This window comes from Mus caroli, chromosome 8 (assembly GCF_900094665.2).
Source record: "Mus caroli chromosome 8, CAROLI_EIJ_v1.1, whole genome shotgun sequence".
Classification (NCBI taxonomy): Eukaryota; Metazoa; Chordata; class Mammalia; order Rodentia; family Muridae; genus Mus; species Mus caroli.
In genome coordinates this window covers 48,968,728-48,975,604 of record NC_034577.1, presented here as the reverse complement: position 1 = coordinate 48,975,604, position 6,877 = coordinate 48,968,728, and the positions used below count along the sequence as shown (strand labels likewise).

At 35.3% G+C, this 6,877-nt stretch overlaps 1 protein-coding gene across 3 annotated transcripts in view; it reads right to left on the bottom strand.

Moving 5' to 3' along the window:
* Glra3 (glycine receptor alpha 3) overlaps positions 1–6,877 on the bottom strand; it is a 179,514-nt gene that overhangs the window by 147,905 nt on the left and 24,732 nt on the right. The window lies entirely within an intron of this gene.

The following is a 6,877-nucleotide window of genomic DNA, read 5'->3' as shown; positions in this document are numbered from 1 at the left end:
AATTTGCAAAACACATGAAACTCAAGAAGAAGGAAGATCAAAGTGTGGATACTTCGCTCCTTCTTAGAATGGGGAACAAAATACCCATGGAAGGAGTTACAGAGACAAAGTTCAGAGATAAGACAGAAGGAAAGACTGCCCCACCTAGGGATCCATCCCATATACAACCACCAATCCCAGACACTATTGCATATGCCAGAAAGATTTTGCTGACAAGACCCTGGCATAACTCTCTCTTATGAATCTATGCCAATACCTGGCAAATACAGAAGTGGATGCTCACAGTCATCTATTGGATGGAACACAGGGATAATGAAGGAGCTAGAGAAAGTACCCAAGGAGCTAGAGGGGTCTGCAACCCAATAGGAGGAACAACAATATGAATTAACCAGTAACCCCCAGAGCTGTGTTTCTAGTTGCATATGTAGCAGAGGATGGCCGAGTCGGCCATCAATGGGAGGAGAGGTCTTGCAGAGATCATATGCCCCAGTACAGGGCAATGCCAGGGCCAGGAAGCAGGGCAGGGGGGAGAGTATAGAGGGCTTTGGAGATAGCCTTTGAAACGTAAATGAAGTAAATATCTAATAAAAATATGGAAAAAAGGTCTTTATCATTTGTTGCCCATCTTCATAGTCACATAATGTGGGAAATAATGCCCCAACAAGATATTTTATTCCACCAAAATGGCAGTGCTAGATATGAGTTATGCCTTGTTGAGAGAAGCCTCATAGAGATCACAGGCCATTGTCAAGCTTTTTGACTATTCTCTATAGATGGATGGTAGGGCCCTACTGGTGAAGACACAACCTGTTAATGTCATCAAGTATAGAAAGATCAGTCTTTAAACTTATCTAAAAGTTTCACCCTTAATAAGTGCACCAGAAGGTACCTTGTACACTACTTTTGGAGTAATTATTAATTAACAAATTTTAGCCAGCTATAAATCCTGTGACCTACAAGAGAGGGATGCCCACAAAATATACTGATACAACAGTGGCATGCATGCTATGTATATAAATAACCACTTTTTAAAAGTAAGACTTAAAGCCTAATGCATGAGACAGAGTCTATGGGATACTATTAAAGTGGTTAAGCTTCTGAGACTTGATAGGTCATAGCTTAGGGGAAGCTCTACTGCTATTATTCTGGTAAAGAAAAATGACAATAAAACCGTTCCTAAAAACAAATGCCTTTACCCAAAGAGAATTGCCTTGCTCACTCCTGACTAGAGAAGCTACTTCTTGAACTAGAAAATAGTTAACAAAAGGATCCAGAACTGGAAAACATTAAAGAGAATCGTAGACTTTGGATCATTGAGTTCTAAATGGACTTTTTTTTTTTTTTATTAATCAAATCCTTGTCCTCAACACTTAGGAATCTCAGGTAAAGAAAGGTTGAAAGATTGCAACAGGCAGAGGTATAAAAGACTCCAAGAAAACAGTGTCTTCCAGTCACAACAGGACTGATACACATATGGACTCACGGAGAATATGAAAACATGCGCAAGGCTTGCACACTTCAGACCAGACAAAAATCACATTAAGAAGTGGTAGTGGACACAAATTCCCACATCTAATCAAGAAGCTCTTTCTAATTGATACCTCCCGAGAGACAGAAAATCGGTTTTCTCCAATAGAAAGCCACCTGGTGTGTCAACCACACTTCAAAATAGTTCCCATGTTTAGGCCAACATAAAACAGGCTTACTTTTTTTGTTGTTCTTTTGTATGTTTGTTTTGTTTTGTTTTGTTTTCTGTTATTTTATGACTTACTGGTTTTCTTTCTTTTTAGTTTATATTTTTCAAGTTTTTATTTTATTTTTATTTCTATGAGAAAACATGTAGTTAGGTTACTAGGGAGGTAGAGAGGATGTGGGAAGAGGTGGAGGAGGAAAATGTATAATCAAAATATACTGCGTGAAAATGTTAAATTAAAAAAACTTTCTAACCACAGTAAAGTATGTGTGACTCTTCTTTGAGACTTTAAGTGTTCAAAGTAACTGCTATCTTTGGATTCTTTATAAGAAAGCAGACAGCAGGAAATGTGAAGACAGTGGAGGAAATGACCTCCTACCTTCTATCATCTGGGATATAAGAAAAAATATGATCACATTTCAAAACAAAAATGGCAAACCAAGCTTTGCAGATTAACATGTATAAAATAAAGAAAAAAATCAAATATCACATGATTTTTTTCCAGTAAATATGACTCATGTGTTTGTATTTTTTCTTGAATTTCTATAATGAAATTCTAAGTCCAAGCCTGTGGTCATACAATGTGGAATGTTGGACAGCTAATTAGACTCATGGTAGTAAAGGAATCACAAAAGAATTCACAGAGGTTGGTTTAGATCCATCCAATATGAGGTCACAGTGTGAAGATGTGATCTTAGAACTAGCAAACCTTTATCAGACACTTAGGGGTTTTTGTGGCTTAATCTTGGACATTTCAGATTGCAGCACTATGAGAAATAAGTTTCTGTGTGTATGCACTCCCATTTACCAACAGGCTATTACCATTTCCCAAATGGGCTAATGCCATAGAGCCATACAGTTAGGTAGAAGTGTTTGGTTTTATTTGGATAGACTTAATTTTGAGTGAAAATGAGTGATGTCTATGAAACATCAGTTTTCCTTTTCTAAGAAAATGTACAGACTTTACATACATGTGAGACTTTGTGTTAGCTCTAATTCTTGGTCTTACATGTTCCTAAAATTTTCTGCTTACATAGTAGTCTCTGAGCTTTGTACCATATTAACATTAGCAGTAAGATACTCTCTATTTAACATATCTCATCTCATGCTAAAACACACATAAGGCTCTGTAATATGAAATGTACACTCTTTGAAGTGTAAACTTCATATGCATACATATTCAAAATGTATAATTTTTAATGGTTTTAAACCTCAGGATAGAAATAAGAAATCAGAAATTTTATAGGATTAATCGAAGAAAGATATTTTGAAAATAGACATTATTATCAAGGCCAGTTTTTGTTCAAAATCTACAACAAAGCTAAGATATTTACAAGAAGTTACTATGATTGTTAGCAAATTATCATGATCAGTCCTTTTAAAAGAAGCAAACTTGATTATGAGTCTTCTCAAAAACAGCATTAATTAGCTTTCCTCCCACACTTGGCTGTGCTCATTTCTCTGATGGACTGAAGATCACACCTACTATTAATTTTATCTGGAGATCATGAGTGATCTTAAACACATTCCCTTCAAAGCTTTGTTTTTTGATTCTAAGTATCTTACCTATTAATAGTAGAAAGACATAGTAGTTGAAACTTCAGAAGCTTTCTAAATATAATTCTTTGAGAATTCCAATTAAATATATTATGTTCATGCTCACCCACAGGGATCCCTCAACACCTCCTAGACTTAGCATCAACCTTTGAATACTCTCTCACCGCTGTCTTCTTTTGATGTAAATAAGGCACCAAGTCCAGTTAGTATTGCCCACACTCAGGTGAGTGCAAGCATACTCTGAGTGTGGTCAGCATGCCAGGGACCATGCCCTTAGAGAGAACTGACTTTTCCTCCCCCAGAAACCATCAATTACCCATAGTTCTTCAGTTGGGTAGGGCAGGTGGGGACTCATGAGTTTTCACTCCATATTAGACTGTGGTCAGACCTGAACTTCTGTAGGTCTTACACAGGGTGACCACAGCTGGCATGACTTCATGAGTGCAGTTGTACTGATGAATCCTGAAGTCATCGATTCACTCTGGTTCTCCATGCCCTCTGGATCATAAGATCTTTCTGCTCTGTCTTCGGAGATCGTTCCTGAGCCTTATAAATGGAATGTGATATACAAGTTCCATTTGTGAATGAGCGTTACATCACCATATTCTCTGCACTTTTGTTAGTTGTAAGTTTCTGCATTAACTGTCAACACAGTGAACAAAGAAACTTCTGGAATCAGGTCTGAGAGATGAACTAATCAATGGTTAAAGAGATATGAATTTACAAGATAGACTGAATTTCCATTTGGCAGAATGATACAAGCAACTTAACCAATGGGACCTTTTAAAGGTTCAAATATTCTTTTCACTTAATTTCTTGAAGTAACAATCGAAATTGTCAAGGACTTTGAATAAAATAAACAATAAAGTTTTTGGTTTTTTTTTGGTGGTGGTGAATCCAATGACATAATTTAAATGCTTTTAAACTCTCAACTCCTTTATCAATGCTAAATAAATGTTTGTATAATAAGTGGTAATCAGAGATTTATAGTGGGGAAAAGTATTGTACATGTAAGAGAAGTTGTTGTATGTATGGCTACAAACCTCAGTGCATATATTTTTATGAACTGATTTGCACAAAGTGGCCTGTCAGGAACAAATGAGTGTCCCGATTCTAAGCAGAAACGTAGTTTGTATAACAGAAAGTGTATGCTCTGTCTTCTACATCTCCATTAGCACATCTTGTAACATTAGCACTCTTTGGGAACAGAAAGTCCAGTTGTTACTGCTTGACATTGTCTGAGTGAGAGTAAAACACAGCCCATCTTAAGAAATAAGACCAGGATGGAAGAAATCAGTTTATTATCCATTTTCTTTATGATTCAGTGTAGGACCAACTGAAGAAAACATAGCCCATCTTAAAATAAGATACATTCTGATTATTCCAGACCAAACATATTATCTTTAAGGGAATTGTTGCAATTAAGACATTATACATAGATATTTTATTTTGATTTTTTATATTAACAAGAGGATCAAAGTGGAAAAGAATAAACGGACTCTTTTGGAAAACCTACACAGGAATATAAATAAGTAAAAACGGATGGACTACGGGATCTTGAATCTTGCTATTGGGCAATGTGTCAATAAAATATGAGTATTGTTTTTAAACGATCTCATTTCTTCCCGAAATGAGTATGTGGAATTTTACATTGCCAACAGAAATGACAACTGTCTGCAGGTTTCTAAGGTGCACAAGGTTTGCAAACGGCATCCCGATAACCTTGGTGGGTATCATTAGCTATACATTACAGATGAGTTTGCAAGGTTTCCCCAGCACATTCATGTATTAAAAACAGCAGAATATATTTTAAATCAAGTTAATCTTTTTTCCAAGGTTCTATAAGAGAGTGAAAATATGTGTCTTTTGTTCTTAGCTAATGAACAATACCATGTAGTCTTGTCTCTTTAACAAACTACACATTTTTACACCATTATCATTTTCTGTGTTGAAATCATGATGTTATGTCTCCTTTTCAACAAAAATGAAAGAAAAACAGACAGAAAAACCTTTTCTGAAAACTGAAAAAAAAACACAGTGAAAAAACATCATGGCTAATATGTGCAGAGCAAAGAAATTCAAGAAAGAGAATATGACATTTGAGGTTGTGTTTTAAAAAGCAATAAATTTCAGGAGCAGAAGGTGAGAACTGAACAATAGAGTGCAAGTTCTGAATGTTTTATGAGTCTAACATGAAAACAATTATATCCCAGACTCATCTAAGATGTAAATTCATAAGAACTAAAGATTCCAGAGAATTATAACTGTTGGCAAAAACAAAAACAAAAACAAAATCAGAAACACAGTCTTAGAGTATCCATGGTTTACTTGGAATCACCTGTTTCTAAGGTTAGATTGAAACACAGTGATCCTAGATGCTGAGAACCTACCATTGTAAGTAAAAGCACGTAACAGCCATGTAGGGAGAAAGAAAGAAGCAACAGCCTAAATTTTTAATTATGCCTAATTATCTATCTATCTATCTATCTATCTATCTATCTATCTATCTATCTATCTATCCATCTATCAACTATAGAGACTTCTATATCAATAAATCTCTATAGTTGAGATAGATAAAATCTATCCATATAAATATGAATATCTAGATATATCTATTTTTAGACATCTATAGATTAGATAAACATCATCTATAGAGATTTCTAATCTATAGACATCTAAATATTTGATAGATAAAATATATCTAAATATATCTAAATATAGACATCTATAGATTAGCTAGATACGTAGATAGATACATAGATGGATACATATATGATTCCGAGAAAGGACTAATAAAAATCAGGCTAAGTATGTAAAGAAGATTCAGATATTAACATCACCATACTAACATTAAATTATTCTTCTGTACATTTATAAAGAATTAAAACATAAGTTATAGTGTTTCAGCAAGGAGGTCTACTTTTATTTACCAACCAAATCAAAATGATACAACTTTAAAATAAATTAAGTATAAGAGTTCATCTCTCTCCACAACAGATCAGTTACAATTCATAAGCGAATCACTTATTTCTAAGACAGATCAAAAGAAGATGCTGAAAAGGCATCATGGACAGATACTAAAATGAAGACAAGAGGATGGAGTGAAAAGCACTGCAAAGAGCTTGTATAAACTATGTGAATAATTATAAAATAGGAAAATAAGAAGGATGAGTAACAAACCAAGACAGAAGCAGTAACCAAAGGATCAATTGCTAAAGATACTCTGAAACCAAGTATATTTAGCTGCAGAATCACTAAGATTTACAAGATCTATCCCATAATCAGCTTCCATACGTTGACACCATTGCATACACTAGCAAGATTTTGCTGAAAGGACCCAGATATAGCTGTCTCTTGTGAGACTATGCCGGGGCCTAGAAAACACAGAAGTGGATGCTCACAGTCAGCTATTGGATGGATCACAGGGCCTCCAATGGAGAAGCTGGAGAAAGTACCCAAGGAGCTAAAGGGATCTGCAACCCTATAGGTGGAACAACATTATGAACTAACCAGTACCCCGAAGCTCTAGACTGTAGCTGCATATGTATCAAAAGATGGCCTAGTTGGCCATCACTGGAAAGAGAGGCCCATTGGACTTGCAAACTTTATATGCCCCAGTACAGGGGA